This window comes from Ostrinia nubilalis, chromosome 9 (assembly GCF_963855985.1).
Source record: "Ostrinia nubilalis chromosome 9, ilOstNubi1.1, whole genome shotgun sequence".
NCBI classification, from domain to species: Eukaryota; Metazoa; Arthropoda; class Insecta; order Lepidoptera; family Crambidae; genus Ostrinia; species Ostrinia nubilalis.
Window position 1 is genome coordinate 15,231,915 of NC_087096.1, and position 18,612 is coordinate 15,250,526.

Consider the following 18,612-nt stretch of genomic DNA (forward strand, 5'->3'; position numbering starts at 1 on the left):
AATTATTACGTTATTTATTTACTAGGCCTTTGCAATCAGTATCCAAATTAGGAGCTAGTCAGAATCTGTAACTTAATCGATTTACGTGAAGAAAACAATTTATATTTTTCATACTTATTAGAATTAGATTTTCAATATGTTTCTTCGCGAAAATACCACAATTAAAAATTATACCTGTAACGCCCCTGGGTCTGCGGGTGTCTATGGGCGACGGTAATCATTTACCAACAGGTGATCCGTATGCTCGTTTGCCTCCTGTCACATTAAAAACAATTAAGATAAAGTGGTATTGAATTGTTCTATAGAGCTTATTAAAAATTTGGATACTGATTACAAAATTAGTCATTTTCGGAGTCGGTGGCAGCCTACCTTTTGGTGATTCGTTTTGGAGTTGGTTTTAATTTTTAGTGAAATTAATCTATTTCATGCCTTTAGTAGACTATAGGTACTCAGTAGACCTTGTTGTTGCCACTGAAGGTGCATAGGTACTCAGTACATTGATACCATATTTTTCATGTTAAGTGCAAATAAACTTCCCTAAATTACCAAACCATGAAACGTACCTATATTATTAAATAGTTTCGCAGATACTACGCAGAAAAAAAAACTCTAAATGTATTTTTCACTTTTTTAAACTTATGAAAATTTAAAGAGATGAAGCGCACCAAAGTTCAGAAGATGAGGCACATGACGTCAAGGCATGCTTAAAAATGTGGCGATTTGTGTCGTCACGCGGAATTTCATCGCATCATATCTTCGTAATTACTTGTTTAATTGACAAATAAAAATATCCTGTGTTCAATATTTTTTGATAATGTAAAATTAACGGACCAAAAGTCTTTTTTAAAGAAACTAGCCTATTCCTATGGCCACATTCCAGCTCCATCATCAGACCCTGCAGTTTCCCTTAGAGAATTGAAGACTCATGATTTTCAAAGTAGCGTACTTACATAACATTAGGTAGGTACTTGCTTATACAGGGTATCCCAAAAACAATGGATAACCCTTCAACCATCGATAGGCCTCGCCATGATCTCCCTAACGTCCAATTTTGACCCCAGTAAAAATATCAAAATACCCCAATGCCTGAAGACGAAAGTCTACAATCAATGTGTGTTACCAGTGATAACTTATGGCTCGGAAACGTGGCCTCTCACTATAGGCCTTATACAGAAGCTCAAAGTTGCACAGCGTGCTATGGAGAGGGCTATGCTTGGTGTTTCTTTGCGAGATCGAATCAGAAATGAGGAAATCCGTAAACGAACTAAAGTCGCTGACATAGCCCGACGGATTAGCAAGCTGAAGTGGCAATGGGCAGGGCACATAGTGCGCAGAACTGACGGCCGATGGGGCAGCAAGGTTCTGGAATGGAGGCCGCGTACCGGAAGGCGCAGCGTGGGACGTCCACCTACAAGGTGGACCGACGACATCGTAAAGGTAGCAGGGAAGCGCTGGATGCAGGCCGCTACCAATCGATCAACGTGGAAAGCATTAGGGGAGGCCTATGTTCAGCAGTGGACGTCCTATGGCTGACATGATGATGATGATGATGATGAAAAATATCACCGTTTTCAAGATTTTTAAGTTTTTGTGCATTTTTAGAAAATTGTAATGAAATTATTTAGGTATAATAACAAATAAATACAAATCAAACGAGCCTAAACTCGATGGAATCGTTTAATCCCGGAGTTGCTATGGGGCCACTGGCATTCCAGCTCTACCATCAGATCAGCTCCATGTCATCACAATATTGCATTGTCACCCGAATTACATGTATATCCGAAATTTTAACTCAATCAATTGATGAAGGATTCATAATAAAAAGACAAATACATTTTCAGTTTATTCTTCATATGTGACACAGAGAGAATGACAATAGACAAAAGCAGATACATTTGCTTTTTTAGGCCATAGACAATACTAGGTACTAATGCGTTCCAATAGGGATGATGACTGGGTAATGAAATCGAAATTCTATTTAGTCCGTCAGACAGATAATTAGAAAATATTAGACTCATATTTGTTAATTTTTTCCATAATCGTATAATTACAGTATTATATTGAGTTGAAATGTCGCGTGACGTCACATTTGAGTAAAAATTCTACTCAAGCGTGGCGTATCGCGCCATTTCAACTCGATGTAGCACTGTTATTATTTAATTATGAAAGAAAATAAAAAATATGAGTCTAATGTTTTCTAATTATCTGTCTGACGGACAAATAATTGAAATTTTGTCATCTAGCCTAGTTGTCGTCAGGAAGTTGGTCTAACTAACCCATCAAAAACAATACTTGTCAAAAAAACCAAGTCTCGCAACTCAGTTGTTCTACGGTAAAAAGTTGTGAGATCCATGTAATACCAAGTCCAGGCCAGGAAATCTTTAACGTTTTACATAAATTATTGACTTGGCCATCGCATTAAATAATTTAATTTACACGTGTTTTCATGCGATGGCCAAGTCAATATATTTATGTAAAACGTTAAAGATTTCCTGGCCTGGACTTGGTATTACATGGATCTCACAACTTTTTACCGTAGAACAACTGAGTTGCGAGACTTGGTTTTTTTGACAAGTATTGTTTTTGATGGGATCTCATTTCTTTTTGTATTTTGTAGACAGCAGTTATGTATCTAGAAAACTGGACCGAAATTGAAAAATTTTACTCGACTTGGCGGTTGCGCTACCGTGCCCCCAAATATTTTAGTTTTTCCTTGATTCATACACCAAACACTACTTATATTCCAAATTTGAAGCTTCTAGGTCTGCTAGAAGTGCCTTAGAGTTTTGATGATCGGTGAGTCAGTGAGTCAGTGAGTGACAAAATTAAGTAACTTTGACCCGTTATAATTCTTAAACTACTGGTTCAAATTGAATGAAATTTTAAATATACCGTGTCTTTACAATGCCTGCATAGCTAATGAAAATTCAGCCTTCTAGTTTTATCCACAACGAAGTTACAAGCGGTCGAAAATGGCCTGAATTGCTTCGAGAAAAGGATGGTACGGCCGTGCCGCTTTTTTGCTCGACTTGGTGGGGGCACTGCCGTGCCCCCAGATTCAGCTTGCAAGATTCCACCCGAACAAACATTTATGTAATTACCTACATACATCATAAATTGCAAGCTATTTAGCTTGTAATAAAGTCGGGTTTGTTCAAATTTCGAGAACGACTGAACCGACAAAAGCATTAGAAAATTTACGAAAAATAAAATAAATTTTTATCCCGTACAAAATGTTCATGGATTTTATTTTTATTAAATACCTTCATCAATTTAAGTTTAAAATAATAGGCAGTAATGTATGAAGAAAGAGCTTCTATTCTGTATCTACCTATGCCCGTGTATTTTTGATCGGTGTCAAATCGGAGTTTTTGGTGCGGGGTACGCGGGTGTTGCTCGCGGCGTGAAGGTCAAACGCCCAAGGTCATTGAGGACTCTAATCGCCTTAATGGCAGTAGGTACCTACTGTCCAACGAAAAGCTCCCTTATAAATCAAGGTTAGAATAGCAATAAAACGATATCTTGCAAAAGTTGGTTTGCCATAGCTATTTACACAGTGGTAGACTGCTTGCGGAAGTCAACTTCTGCAAGTTTTATTGTTTTATTTTATTTTATTCAGAACAACAAACAATTACATAATATAGCTTATACCAGTATTAATGACTATTATTAATATTACTAATTATGTAACCAATAACATTGTTCGCAAAGTAATTTTCAAAAAAGGAAAACAAAAACCAAAGCAGTGACAATCTACTAGTTTTACGTATTAATATAACAAATTTTAATATAACAAATACAAGACAATAGTGCCGAAACTGTTATGATACACAAAAGTGAAATAATTATAAATTAATTAAATTTTCACTTAATAAATTAAGAGCTCTAAATAAACATTATTTAGAACTCTTAATTTATTAAGTGCCGAAACTGTTATGATACACAAAAGTGAAATAATTATGAATTAATTAAATTTTAATATTATTTATTTAGAACTCTTAATTTATTAAGTGAAAATTTATTGCTCCGGTACTTGGCCTCCACTCCAGAACTTTGCTGTCCCATCGGCCGTCAGTTCTGCGTACTATGTGCCCTGCCCATTGCCACTTCAGCTTGCTAATCAGTCGAGCAGCGGGCTATGTCAGCCATTTAGTTCGTTTACGGATCTAATATTTTCTGATTCGATCTCGTAAAGTGGTCAAGCTATAATTATGTGAACTTACAGAGTGAAGCTTTTTTTTATTTTATTTTTTATGCATAACAAGGCAGGTATTTGACCACAATCGCACCTGATGTTAAGTGGGATGCAGTCTAGGATGGTACATATCTGCCCTGTAAGTGCTTATTCACTCTCGCCTTGCTATAGCTATAGATTATAGTGGTCAAGCTATAGTTGTATGGTCAAATCAATCTTTTAGAAACGTCCAAAAATACCACATCCACTTTCTTCCCACATCTACACCGCGGTATGAAGTCAAAACGCTTGCCGTGCCGGTTCGTTACCCATGCCCACCATTACCCTTCTCATCAAATTTCCACTTTATTCCCAGCATTAGCTATGAAATAATTCCGAGTGGATACACTCGAGAATTTTATGAGACCGATTTAGGACTAGCAAGAGTATGTTCGTTTATTGGCAATATGGATGCTATGAATTCAATAAAAGTTATATTATTCACCATTGAATTGCCTTATGAAGTATGCGAATGCTTTTTATTGAACAATACATTCAATACTTGCAATTAAGCGATATCAAATCAATTGATATGAAGAAATATTACAGTCTATTGCATATTCCAGAACTTTTTTCTTGGATATCATCATAATTTCAGCTACAGGACTTCCACTGCTGAACATATTGACCAGTTGGTAGCGGCCTGCATCCAGCACCTTTCTACTACCTTTATGAGGTCGGTGAATAGCATTCTTACTTACATTAGTGGGTAGAGCGGGTTGATTTTTTACAATCAACGGGTTCAAATCCAAAGATAATTTATAATCCAAAAATCTTAAAAAATATGTTAAACTAACGGCGAATTTGTCCCCCGTTTTACCCCCTTAGGGGTGGAGTTTCTTAAAATCCGTTCTTAGTAGATGTGTACAACCTATAAGGAACCTAACTGCCACATCATTTCAAGTTTGTAGGTGTAGATTTCGTGATTAATCAGTGCCTACAGTCGCTTTTATGTACCTATCTCTATATTGATGAATCTTATTAGTTCTTATAAAAGTTGGCCCAGTTTTCCATTTTACAAGAATATTAATAATGATAATCAGATAAAGATACTTTATAATGTAGCATTCTGAATCCACTTCGCGTAATGTAAGCAGAATCGGCTAACAAAGTTGTACTTCTCCGCCACTGAAGGTCTATTAAAACTTCGACACCGTTAATTTTAGAAGCAGTTAAATCCAGTTAAATCAGGTTTAAGCCTTTTCAGTCTGTTTCCACATTATGTGGAGTAATGTATGAAACGTGGGCGACGTAGATTGAGAACTTAGCATTAGGGAAATTATTTCTGAAAGGATGAATTAGATTTTGAGAAAATTAGGTTTATTTACGTATGCATTTCAAGTATTATGTAAACTTATATCTAAATATATATCTGAAAGGTGACTGACTGACTGACATAGTGATCTATCAACGCACAGCCCAAACCAGTGGACGGATCGGGCTGAAATTTGGCATATATGTAGATGTTATGACGTAGGCATCCGCTAAGAAAGGATTTTACAAAACTGTGGAGCCTTAGGGGTGGCCCTAAGGCTACCACCTTACGGGATTCACGCGTACGAAGTCGCGGGCTGCCGCTAGTTTAAAATAAGAGGAATTGTGGTAGATATGTGATGGCACGAATATTACTTTTATTACGATTGGTTCATTAATCCTGGATGTTTGCAAGCAATCAAGTATTTCGAAAGCGAATATTTGCGAAACTAATGAAAACAGATTGAGTATTGACATAGTTCTGCATAAAAATAATAAAATAATTTCAGCAAAAGTCAGTCGCCAGCCAGCATATTAAATTGTACATTTTTGATACATTCAGTATTCTAAAGACAAAAATTACATAAAATAATGAAGTTCCTGTGCAAACACAACTACGTAGATAAAATTGTGTAGGTGCCTACATTAAATCAACTTTAACACTATTCAGTATCAAGACACAATTCTCTGACAAGCGTGAGATAAGTACGCACACTAGATTAAGGCTGGGTTACACCATCTTACTTTGACTTTGACAAACGTCAAAAATCTGTCAAACTCCATACAAAACACACCGGTTATCGTTATAGTTGACCGTGATTTTTAAATTAATCGGACTAGTTATTACTATTAAACTTAGGTGGTGCAACGCAGCCTAAAAGCAACTTCATTAACTGTAAAACGTTTTGTCACTAGTTTTAGTTACAAGTTGCAACGGGCTCTATCATAAATCCTTACCACAAACTTAGTTAAAAACTCAAACAGGCACTGAAACTAAAAACGACGTGGCATTTTAATTAAAATCGCCACAACGCCATAGAGGTGTCCGAAAAAGCGTTAATACCCGTCCCGTACCGTTGAAGGCTCATCTATATGGTCATAACATTTAAATTTCGTAAAAATACACGTGACACTTTGAAAATAAACAAAAACAGTGGACACAGCCCGGCTGATACATAATTGAACGCGTTCATCCGCCGCGGCTGGGGTGACCGTGCTTTTTAAATTAATCAGATTTTAGTTCTCCAACCAAATTATTTAACGTCAAAGTAAAAACAGTACTACTTCAACTGTTATTAATTAAGAGACAATATAAAACAATATCTGATCTGGTGAAGGTCGCGGGAAGAGCCTGGATGCGGGCAGCGCAGGACCGTTCATTGTGGAAAACCTTGGAGGAAGCCTTTGTCCAGCAGTGGACGAACGAACGAACGCTAAAAAAACAATTAAAGAATAATCACGAGACAATAAATAAATCGATTATGCACAAAAAACATTTTAAAGAGTTTCTCTACCCGTTCTTTTCAAGTTTTTTTTTTATGCATAACAAGGCAGTTATTTAACTGCAATCACACAGATGTTAAGTGACATACAAAAGATGTGCACCCACCAGCCCTGTAGTGCCTATTCACATTCACCTTAAAGAGCAATTTACAAAAAAAAAATTTGCTAAAGATCTCAAAAGATAAAAAAGCTTTTTGTTGCTTTATTGATTTTCATCTATCGATCAAAATCTTTTTATGCACTTACACATTCATAAACTTCCTACGTGACTGCTAACTCATGGCGACCCCAAGTGCAATGTAAACCGAACTGAATTAATAGCCCGCGCCCTGCTGCATGAAACATGTCGTCATCTCGCTTTGGTGATCTACGTTTGCCATCTATTTGTTATATCATGAATTTCTATGCAGCCTAACAAAATCTACCTTTTGGTATTTGGTTCATTGAAACGTATAACGTAGTACAATGTTCAAATTATCTGACTGTGACAACCTTACTTGTATGCCGCAGTTACACTATGCGGGATTTTGAGCGAGACGAAGCGCGAGTTCGCACATCGAAGTATGGGCGACACACGGTGAATTTAACTGAAGTGCGTGTTTACATTATGTCTCGATCAATTTTCCGCACTGTGTAACTGCGCCAATAAAATAAAAATTATTTGAGACCGTACTTTAATCGAACACATTACAAAAGCATGAACCCCATTTTACGCGGGTCGTCGTTCTCACGAAGAGAAGAAGTTTCACGAAATTGCCAATAGATGGAGCTGTTCGGCTTTAGATCGCGGTATCATTTGAATTTTTCGTCCAAGCTTAATACATCTTGTCTCGATACCCTCGATACGAGGTAACCCAGCCTTATACCCCTAGAATCGAAAAATTTTTGAAGACGTATCGGTTATACGTCGCTAAAAACCTAATTGTAATGTTGTTACGAACACTAACTCCACTCCAGAACCTAGTTAGAAAGAATATGTACACAAAAAACCAGCTCTATATTTAAAAGTGAGTGGTGAATTGCAACATGAATTGAATTTTTGATACAGAGCACGCCATTCTGGACAGATATTGCTTCTTTTTTAATAAAGCATATCTTTGTCCTTTTATCGTGATAAATGATTTTTAAAACGTACACTTTTGTGCCTTCCGACGAAAAATGACGTTGAATGTAAAATGTGAGGCTTTTGTGAACTTCTGGGCTATATTGGGGATTGGATTTTGGATTCCACATACTTTCATCATTTTCATGAGTGAAAAGAGACACACCTGTATTTAAAAACAATGCTTGCTTAAGTGAAGCAGCAAATCGAACGCACAGCGTTGAATAGAGCTCTGTGATTGGTTCGTGTGTCACCCTGTGCATCCAAGCGCACTGTGAGACCTCATAGTAATGTTTGTGAATGCGGGCGTTTTTTCCGGCGTTGCTTCTGCAGCGCTTGAAATTGAAATATAATTATTTGGATCTATTCTACAGCTAGCTTTTCAAAAATGGTAAATTCGACTTCTGTAGAATAGGTACACTTGACTACACAATCTTGTTGCAAAGTAGCGTTTATTGCAATTACATAAGAACCCATAATTAGCTTGATATGCTCTCGTCAGTACAAATTGATTTTTCACTCAAGAAACGTACGACTGCCATTTTGTCAAGGTGATCTCTCGCTAATGCTCAAGATTCGCTCCCCGGAGTTACGCATGCTACTTTCGCCTCTACGATCCATCAGACGCTAAAATTAGCATATCAAATTTCCCTATCCACTTAAGGTGTGGATTATTAATTCCACAGATAACTGGGACTCCAACAAATCAAGGGATTGCGATGTGTGGAGATAAAATGCAAATTGTGAGAGCATTCGAATTTGATTTATCGGTGGGAGAAGGGATGTGGTGTTTTGGATTATTTTTCATCTTGTATTCATCATCATCATCATCATTTCAGCCATAGGACGTCCACTGCTGAACATAGGCCGCCCCCAATGCTTTCCACGTTGATCGATTGGTAGCGGCCTGCGTCCAGCTTGTATTAATTAGTAGAAACAATTTCGCTCATACAGTTGCAGAGTTAATGCAAGCTTAAAAGCACACAAGCATATCGGATGCATAGGTAACTACTCGTACTCGTATATCATGCATTTATACCACACACAATCATAGCACAGATTTTTTTTTCAGCCATCATGCAAGCCACCATAGCAGTTGTTTTAAACGTATTTATTTCAAATCGAAACCCACATGGTGGACCGACAACCTCATATAGGTAGCAGGATTAAGGCGCTGGATGCAGGCCGCTATCAACAAAAGTCAATAAGGAAATCATTGGGGGAGGCCTATAATGTTCAGAAGTGGGCGTCCAGTGGCTGAAATGATGATGATGATAATGAAATTCGAAACCAGCCAAGTAAGTCAGACTCGCACATGAATGGTTCTATACAAGATTGATCTTCCTATTGTCATTATCAAAATAGCCCAAAACACGATTCCACAGACATAGGCTTAGCACCCTTTGGGCCCACAAAAGTAAATAGTCTGAAACCAAATAGAGCCTTTGGAAACGAGAAAGTTTTTCGGCCATTCCCAATGGTCTCTATCGGCGGCATCCCTCGACAATAGGCGGGTAGTCGGGTACTATCTTGTGATAAGACGCCAGTTCTGTTATCAGTGAACTCATCTTTTGTTTGAAACCGCTCGGATGCCGACTGGATGTCATTTTACATATTGATTGTGGGAGAAAATATCTTATGGCATTAAGTTCACGTTTGTGCTGTTTTTTGTATATTAATGCGTTTTTATTTTATTGGAAAAGATACACCTAACACTAATACAATGTAATATTTATATGAAACGTGAAAGTCATAATTGGATACCTACAGTGAAATTTCAAAGCTCATCTCTTTGTAGAGATATGTAGAGATTTAGAAAAATTAAATATACGAGTAATAGATATTAAAAATTACTAATTAAAATACATACAAAAGTTGTTGAAAAGCCTCTATTATAACTGAAAACAAGGTGCCACAGTATTGAGCTTGACATGCCGTTGGGTACAATCAAGCTATAATTCAAGCTATTCAGAGCGAGTGAGCCAAAGAGGAAGCCTATCGGTTCACAGGCCAGCGCGCGCGCACAATATGACTGTAATATGGGTATAGTATACCGGATATGTGACAAGACATTCTATGTACATATTGTGTAGAAAATGAGCCGTTTATATAGAATTAACAGAAAAATATAAATTCGACAAAAAATGTTGTGCGTTTTTGATAGGGGTGTTCAAATTATTTATTAGGATGTATGCGTTTTACAGCGCACTATAGGTAATTTTTACAATGTTAGCGACTGTTGATTTTACAATATAAAAGTTACTATGTTTTTCGTCATTTAAAAATCTTCATCAAATAATAGACACGTCTCAGAACTACAAAAGATACACATACTCGTACTTTTACAAATATGAAAAAAAAAAAATGTTATAATAAAATGTCTCAACGACTGCTATTGCAACCAACTCTCAAAATTTTTCTGAAGAGTGTGCACCTGATATTGATGCTGTTTTGTTTTTAATAGCCTACACAGATTCAAATAGTGGTCAGGGCTAGGGCGCATCCATTATTAATGAAGAATGTTCATTAATTTTGTTTTTTAGCTTTCTGTATTCTCTGTTAAAAATAAAAAATACACGTGAAAGAATTATTTCGATACGTCAATTAGTTTCCAAGATATTGAATTTTAAAAGTGCGGGCGGCGGCCGGCCCGCCATTTTATGCGCGTGACGTCATATTACAGTGACTGGCTCATATTTGTATGGGTGGAATCTTGCAAGCTGAATTAAGACCCACTTCCAGGCAACCGATTAAGCTGAAATTTCGCAAACACATGTGATTTGGATGACCATGCAATATTATGATGACATGGAGCTGATCTGATGATGGAGCTGGAAGGTGGCCATAGGAACTCTATAATAAAACGACTTAAATGCATCGAGTTTGGGCTCGTTCGTTTTGTATTGATGAGTATTTTAATTCTATATAATAATCAGGGTCTAATGATGAAGCTGGAAGGTAATTCGCAATAAAACGACACAATCGCATCAAGTTTGGGTTTGGTTCAATTTTAATTTCTGTGATGGGTCTGGGTCTTAATAATTATGTATAATAAGTTTGTATTTACAAAAAAAAATGTATTTAAGTATGTTTATATCCGTTTTCTAGTGAGCGGACACTGTGAATGTACGTCACGCGGGGTCACGTGACCGTCGGCGGGACTCAATATTTAAGCGAACTTTGAATGCCTATAAAATCATAACTACTGGGTATTTTTGAATGAAATAAAAACTAATGTATTTGTATATGTAAAAGCTTAACTTTAACATAGGTTTCAAGTGATTTTGCATACCTAGTAACATTCTCAATTCAAGTAACATTATAGTGCGGCTGACGCAATGCACCGCAAATTGTGTCATACCGTGACATAGATATTTTGGCAGCGTTACCAAAGGCCATTATTAAATTTCCATTATTTCAAACCGTACCGAAAGTCAGTCAGTTCTTTTCTATTAGACGGTACAATTAAATTGTATGATAAAATGCCTGTTTGTTCAGTGTCATATTCAAGGTGGACCGACGACATCATAAAGGTAGCAGGAAGGCGCTGGACGCAGGCCGCTACCAACCAGGCAACATGGAAGCATTGGGGGAGGCCTATGTTCAGCAGTCGACGTCCTATGGCTGAGATGATGATGATAATGATGATGATTCAAAAGATTTTCTTTAACAGGTGGTAAAAGAAGTGTTCTACGTATGGTTGCGGTTAAGAAGGCCTCCCTAGTCCCTGCAGGTGTACTGCCCTCTCTAATTTACCAAAAGGAATTGACCTACACTCTCTACTTGGGCCAGATGTTCGCATTGTCCCTTAGTCGATGCTTCATCCACGGAAATAATAAGAGTGGTGGTCCTATTATAATTCTAAGAGTAGGTACTCTCCAGGGACCCTAACCATACGGCATGCTACATTTCATTCACATTCCAGTTCGTTCATTGCAGCCATTAACGTCCTCTGCTGGAAAATGGCCTCCCCCATGGATTCCCACGTCAGGTCCTGCGTTACCCGCATCTAGGTACTTCGCATGACCTTCACCAGATCGTCGGTCCCTCTAGTACGAGGTCTGCCCACTACGTTCCAGCAAGTGCTTGCTGGTGTTGGACGACTATGAAATGTCAAGTTGACAGATCACCAGTTTCCATGGGAAATTTTTCCAGTACACATTAATAAACCAGACTTTAATTTTCTTACACGCACAATGGTTCTATCTAGTCTTACATCCGTCATTGTTATCGGTAACCGAGCATCGATTGGAGCTTTCAATCGATTAATCAAGTTCCGATTACTGAGTCATGAGTCATGATTGATAATCGAACAGGCTCCGATTCTGAGGGACAATGGAGACAGGGATATTTGCTGCTGTGGACTGAATTATTAACACAATCCATCCTGAGGTACAAGTTACACGCCTATTTAGCATTGGTAATTGATTTGCTACAGCATATAATGTAGATGAAAGCATTTACTATGCACTTACATTATTAACATTAACCATTCTTTTAATTGGAAAATCTCAGATGAAAAGTGTGTTCTAAATGTCATCATAATAAGTAGGTACCCTAACTTATGACAATATCTTTTGTTTTTATTATGTATGTATTTGTTTAATTAATATTCTCACGCCTGGATGCGGGCGGCGCAGGACCGGTCTTTGTGGAATAATCCTTGGGGGAGGCCTTTGTCCAGCAGTAGACGTTTTTCGGCTGAAACGAACGAACGAATATTCTCAACTGTTATCTAAGAAAACAATATAAATAGACATTAATAATAATAACTAAACTCATGAACATTGAACACCAAATTTTGAATGTTCGACCAACAATCTCCACGAAACTATTAAGGATCCTTCGCAGTGCATCAAATAATTTGGTTTCTCGAAATATCTATAAGAATATCTGTTTCAAATAAAAGAGGTCAAGTAGAAAAACCCTCAAGAAACGTGATCTCAAATGCTACCGCAGACAATGGCGACTTGAAATATTCCAGAACTCCACGTAGATTTCAGACGAAAATATTTCAGGTTCACCCTTTAAACTTTGAAATTCAATCTACGAAGGAATCGAACCTGAATTCTGGATTTGGATTTTCTAGAATTTGCTGACGTCACATATATTTATTTGGGTATCTAGCAATCTAACTTTTTTGGATCCTAAATAGTCCAATCAAATCTTTATTAATTAATGTCTCTAACCTTATAGTAGAATACTGCGTCTAGGAGTAACTAAAATAGAAAATTCACCATCTGTTAAATCATTATTATCGTTACTAATAGACCTATATAGCAAACATAGGCCTATTTTAAGAAATTAGTGAAAAGTATAAAATTGACCCTATTGGTAGTAGAATCCTGAACTCAATATGATAAGACAATTGCACCGACACACCTCCAAACCATCATAATCGTTTGCACCTCCACTTTCAGAATTTATTAATACCTATTCTAAAACTGAATCTAACGCCCGTATTCACAAACGAATACTTGCTTAAGTGAAGCAGCAAATCGAACGCACAGCATTGAATAGAGCTTTGTGATTGGTTCGTGTGTCACCTAATGCGTCCACGGACACTGTGAGGCCTCCTAGTAATATTTGTGAATACGGGCGTAAGTAGATATTAACTACACATCATAACATGCATTCCATCCCACCAATGCATTTCACCCACATTTTCCATTCCACGTAAACCCATTCGAAGTTAAAGTCTATACGCTTGCATAATTCAAATAAAACACCAGCGAATGTGGTACATCCCCGGCTAAGGATCTCAACATTAACAATTCAGTGGTTTTAAATAGAATCGAAAACGTGCCAAGTTGGCTTTAACCGACTTCATATTACAGACATAGGTGTATTGTTTGGTAAAGGTAAAAGCTTAGAAGTATTAGGCCTTTTTAAAGTTCGTTCGTTCATCATCATTATCATTTCAGCCGTAGGACGTCCACTGCTGAATATAGGCCTCCCCCAATGACTTCCACATCGCACGGTTGGTAGCGGCCTGCATCCAGCGCCTTCCTGCTACCTTTATTAGGTTGTCGGTCCACCTTGTGGGTGGATGTCGTTCGTTCGTTTCAGCCAAATGACGTCCACTGCTGGACAAAGGCCTCCCCCAAGGACTTCTATAACGACCGGTTCTGCGCTGCCCGCATCCAGCTGTTTAGAGTACGTCCTCCAAAACAGGTCTGATGTTAACATCACTCATTTATTTATAAAGGTTCGAAGGTAAGAATTTTCAGGAGCTTGACCTGTTTGAAATAAAAATACTTATATTCTGTTTGGCCCAAGATTTGGTGCTATTGGACTACTTCAGAGAAATTGATGAAAAAAAATCGCAGCTTTTTATGCTTAGTTATTTTAGGGTGATACATACCTGCCTAGTAAATGTCATACTCTCGCCGTAAAGGCAGGCGATGAATTCTTAATTGTCATGGGATTTCAGTGCTGTTTTTATTTATCCTTGTTTAGTAAGATATAACTTTCAAAAAGTTATTATCTATGTTTTGATCGTAGTCTCTTGTATTGGCTTTGGCCGCGGCAAAGATAGTGCAGTAAAATTTAAAGATTTTAAAATGGGTATAGAAATAGTCGATTCTTATGGCAGAAATACTTTTATTGCCATTGCATACTGCTGAATGTTGCCAAGCAGCTGTCAAACGATTCTATTTATATAAATATTCTATAGGTATGTATAAGAAATGTGAGGAGAGTATCCTTTACAATTTTTACACTTATAAAAAGCCATGGAACAGTTAAGACTGTTTACCAATAGGCATAATATGTGTGACTGAACATTACCTACTGTATATAGACAAGCAATCTTAAGAAACGTAGACAATACAGATGAGTTAATCTCAAAGAGGCTCCTTCCAGTCGAGTAGCATAGCATAACGCAAGATTGTTCAAACCCTTCAAACCCTGCAGTTAATCACGAAACCATACCATACCATTAAAAAGGTCGTAATATTTTTACTTCAACTCAGGCGTATTCCATTCAACGGGGCCGGTACATTGTGATACACCGAGTTCACGTTTCAGAGCACGAGTACGGTTTTGTTCACCGCATTATACAGGGTGGAATTTTGTAAGGCCACCTGGAGGGAAAGTAAGTACTAGATAGAAAATTTTACTCAAAGAAACCGTTACTGTTTTTTTTTTTTTTTTTTTTTTTATGCATAACAAGGCAGGTATTTGACCACAATCGCACCTGATGTTAAGTGGGATGCAGTCTAGTTACTTTATTTTTGAAAAGAGATAGAACTGCATTCAAACATTTCCGAAAAAATTACCACATGAATTGAATCAACTTAAATCTGTTAAAATTACATCCTGTATTTTTATTGCATCGCGGTCTTTAGGGTAATGTATAATAAGGATGAAATATCTCTAACAAAATTGATGAATCAATTAAAAGAAAACCTTAAAATCTAAAATTATTTTAATTATTTACAGAACATTGTATGGTAAGTATGACGGTGAATTTTCGAAAATCTTCGAAGGCAGTTTTGAAGGCTCTTTCTTTTCAAAAATAAAGGAATGTTTCCTTTGAGTTAAAATTTCAATCTACAGTATTTAGATTACTCTCCTTTCAAGTGGCATTACAAAATTCCACCCTGTATACTCTGCGCTGCGCTTTAAAATATTACGCAAAAAATGCGAAACACATCTGAAAGGAAATTCTGCTCGTATAATTTTTATGGACCCTAAAATGCGGACGTGGCTTGTCAATGTCGTCTTATGATGCCGTATTTTATTGCTGTACTCACCAATATGCAGTTGGATAAACATGTGAGCATTGGGTATGCGCCTTTTCAGTATTCAATGAGGACTTATCTATACTTCTAAAATATATACAACTCAAAAGTGACTGACTGACTGATAGTGATCTATCAACGCACAGCCCAAACCACTGGACGGATCGGGCTGAAATTTGGCATGCAGGTAGATGTTATGACGCAGGCATCCGCTAAGAAAGGATTTTACGAAACTCCACCCCTAAGGGGGTAAAACGGGATCCACGCGTACGAAGTCGCGGGCGGCCGCTAGTAATATTATAGAGCTGAAGAGTTTGTTTGTGTGTTCCTTGAACGCGCTAATTTCAGGAACTATTAGTCCGATGATTTTTTTTGTGTTGGATAGCCCATTTATCGAGGAAGGCTTTAGGCTATTTAATATCACCCTACAGCCAATAGGTGCGGAGCAGTAAAGGAAAATGTACTAATGTAGGGCCCAGTTAGTCGTTTGTATACAGGGTGAGATTTAAATCACTCTCTACTACTCTACTCATGATGCATAGTGCATTCCCCAAATATGAGACAATTCCAAGAAGTTATGTCTTTATTTTTACCATTTATTATTTTGTAGTGTGCTCTTTTAAAGAGTTTAAAACGATTGTACAGTCAATAGCACATCAGGCTATACATTTGTGTTGCAAATAACACCTATGACCTGTTATGTACGAGGTTTAAATTACTAAAATTTTAACTCGTCAGATTTGTCTGTTAGGTAAACACCCTGTAGTTGAAACTTTTTCAGAGTTGCCAACATTAATAAAAGAAGATAGGTATATCGTAGTCCTAAATCTAAATATATTCTGTTACTTTCGAAATTCAAACTTCCTTTTACAAAGAATTATTTCAATCTAGTTCAGGTTAGACACATATCAGAATATCAGCTGTACCAAGCAGGCAAAAAGTGATAAATTCTGGATTATTCTAGTCTACGTACGGTACGTGTCTATCAAGCGACTTGACTGACGTGGAAACTTGATATTCCGGATCGTGTGGAATAAGGGTTGTTACGCACCGCGGCTCCGTTTTATGAGGTCCTGTGGACACCTTCGGGTTTTAGCGGGTAGGCGGCCTTTAGTTGGCAGACGGGAGAGTCCCATAATTATAATAGCCCACTGGCCGTCCTCATCAACCAGAAATACTTAAAGCATTTTGCGACGTTAAAAAATTGGTTGTTACACACATAAGTGGGATAGGATTGTTACACTTATTTGACAGTGGCTAGTGGCTAGCCCGCCTGGCTAGCTACCCACCTTCTTCCCTATAATAGGTGGTATAACAATAAAGTTAAGAGCATTGTTGTGTTTCGGCAGTTGGAGGTAAGACAGCTAATTCAGTTTCTCTTTGACTTCTGTTTCTGTTCTTTGGATTCTGAGTGAAGTTTGCTTCCACCTTCAGCCTCGACTTTTCAGGTCTTTCGACTTTTTTTGGTTAAAAAATATGTGCGGTAAAGTCAAACAGATTTTTTCTTGAGCATTCTACATATTATTTGAATTTAATCGGTTGTGACGATTAATACAAGTTCGCTTATGTGTGTAGCAACCCTAACCGATATTGTGTAACTACATACGTAGTAATGAACGACGTACGATGCTTTACGTGATATCGTTTAGAAATATGCGAATATCTGCTGAAAATAATATCAAAGTAAATAATAATAATAATAATAATAAGCCCCGCAGGGCAGCTTTGTGGCGAGCTGTTGGTGAGTAGCGACACCACGGGGCCAGTTGTTAATCCGAGTGCTCCCGAGAGTCGGTCAAGACCCTCGTCTTCGGCTTGCCGAAGTGGAATCCGAGAGGGTCTGCAGGACTTTCACCTCTGGCTTGCCTTAACCGGCCGGCCAGAGTGGAGTCGCTAGAGCTATATGCTCCAGGGGTGGAAGTGTTAAAGGGCATAACGCCGCGAGTAACTTCGGAGAAAGCGCAGCACACCTCTCTACACCCCTGAGCTGGCAGACGCCAATGTTGCCCCTCAGTCCGGTCTATACGACCCATGACGCCACGGGGGGCCCATTTAGTCGCTGGCTAGTCACCGCCTGCCATTTTTTCAGTCCGAGACTATGAACCAGGCAGGTGTCCCGTAGTCTCCATCCATAGCCCAGTAACCAGTCCATCCATCCTTCATCCATAACCCTAGTCCATTCTCCAATAACTGCAATAGCTTGTGTGCACAGGCTGGGGATGGTCTCTGGCTACATCCCATGATATAGTCAGAGACTAGATCCAGCATGTGCACCACTTTCACTTTTGTCGATTATTTTGCGCTTAAAACGGCCTCTACGTGTTGGATCTGTATCCCCACGCAAGCCTTATTAAGGACCGGGCCACTTTTGACCCGTGAGCTCCAAAGCGTACAAACATAATAATAATATCCTTAGACATTTTACACTGCGCTTCTAGTCCCAAACTAAGCAAAGCTTGTTCTATGGGTACTAGACAACGGATATAAACATACTTAAATACTTTTTTTTTTGTAAATACATACTTATTATACATAGAAAACACCCAGTCCAATACAAACAAATATGTTCATGCACACAAATGTTTGTACTGTGCGGGAATCGAACCCGCTACCTCCGGAATAGTTGTCCGTTTCGAACCACTACACCAAACGGCCGACAATATTACTCATATTACTAACATAGATAAGCTAACCTACTCAATAATTGTCTGTGATGGGTTTGGCCAAAATAAACTAGATTTATTTAGTATTATCAGAGATTTATTTCGGTAATT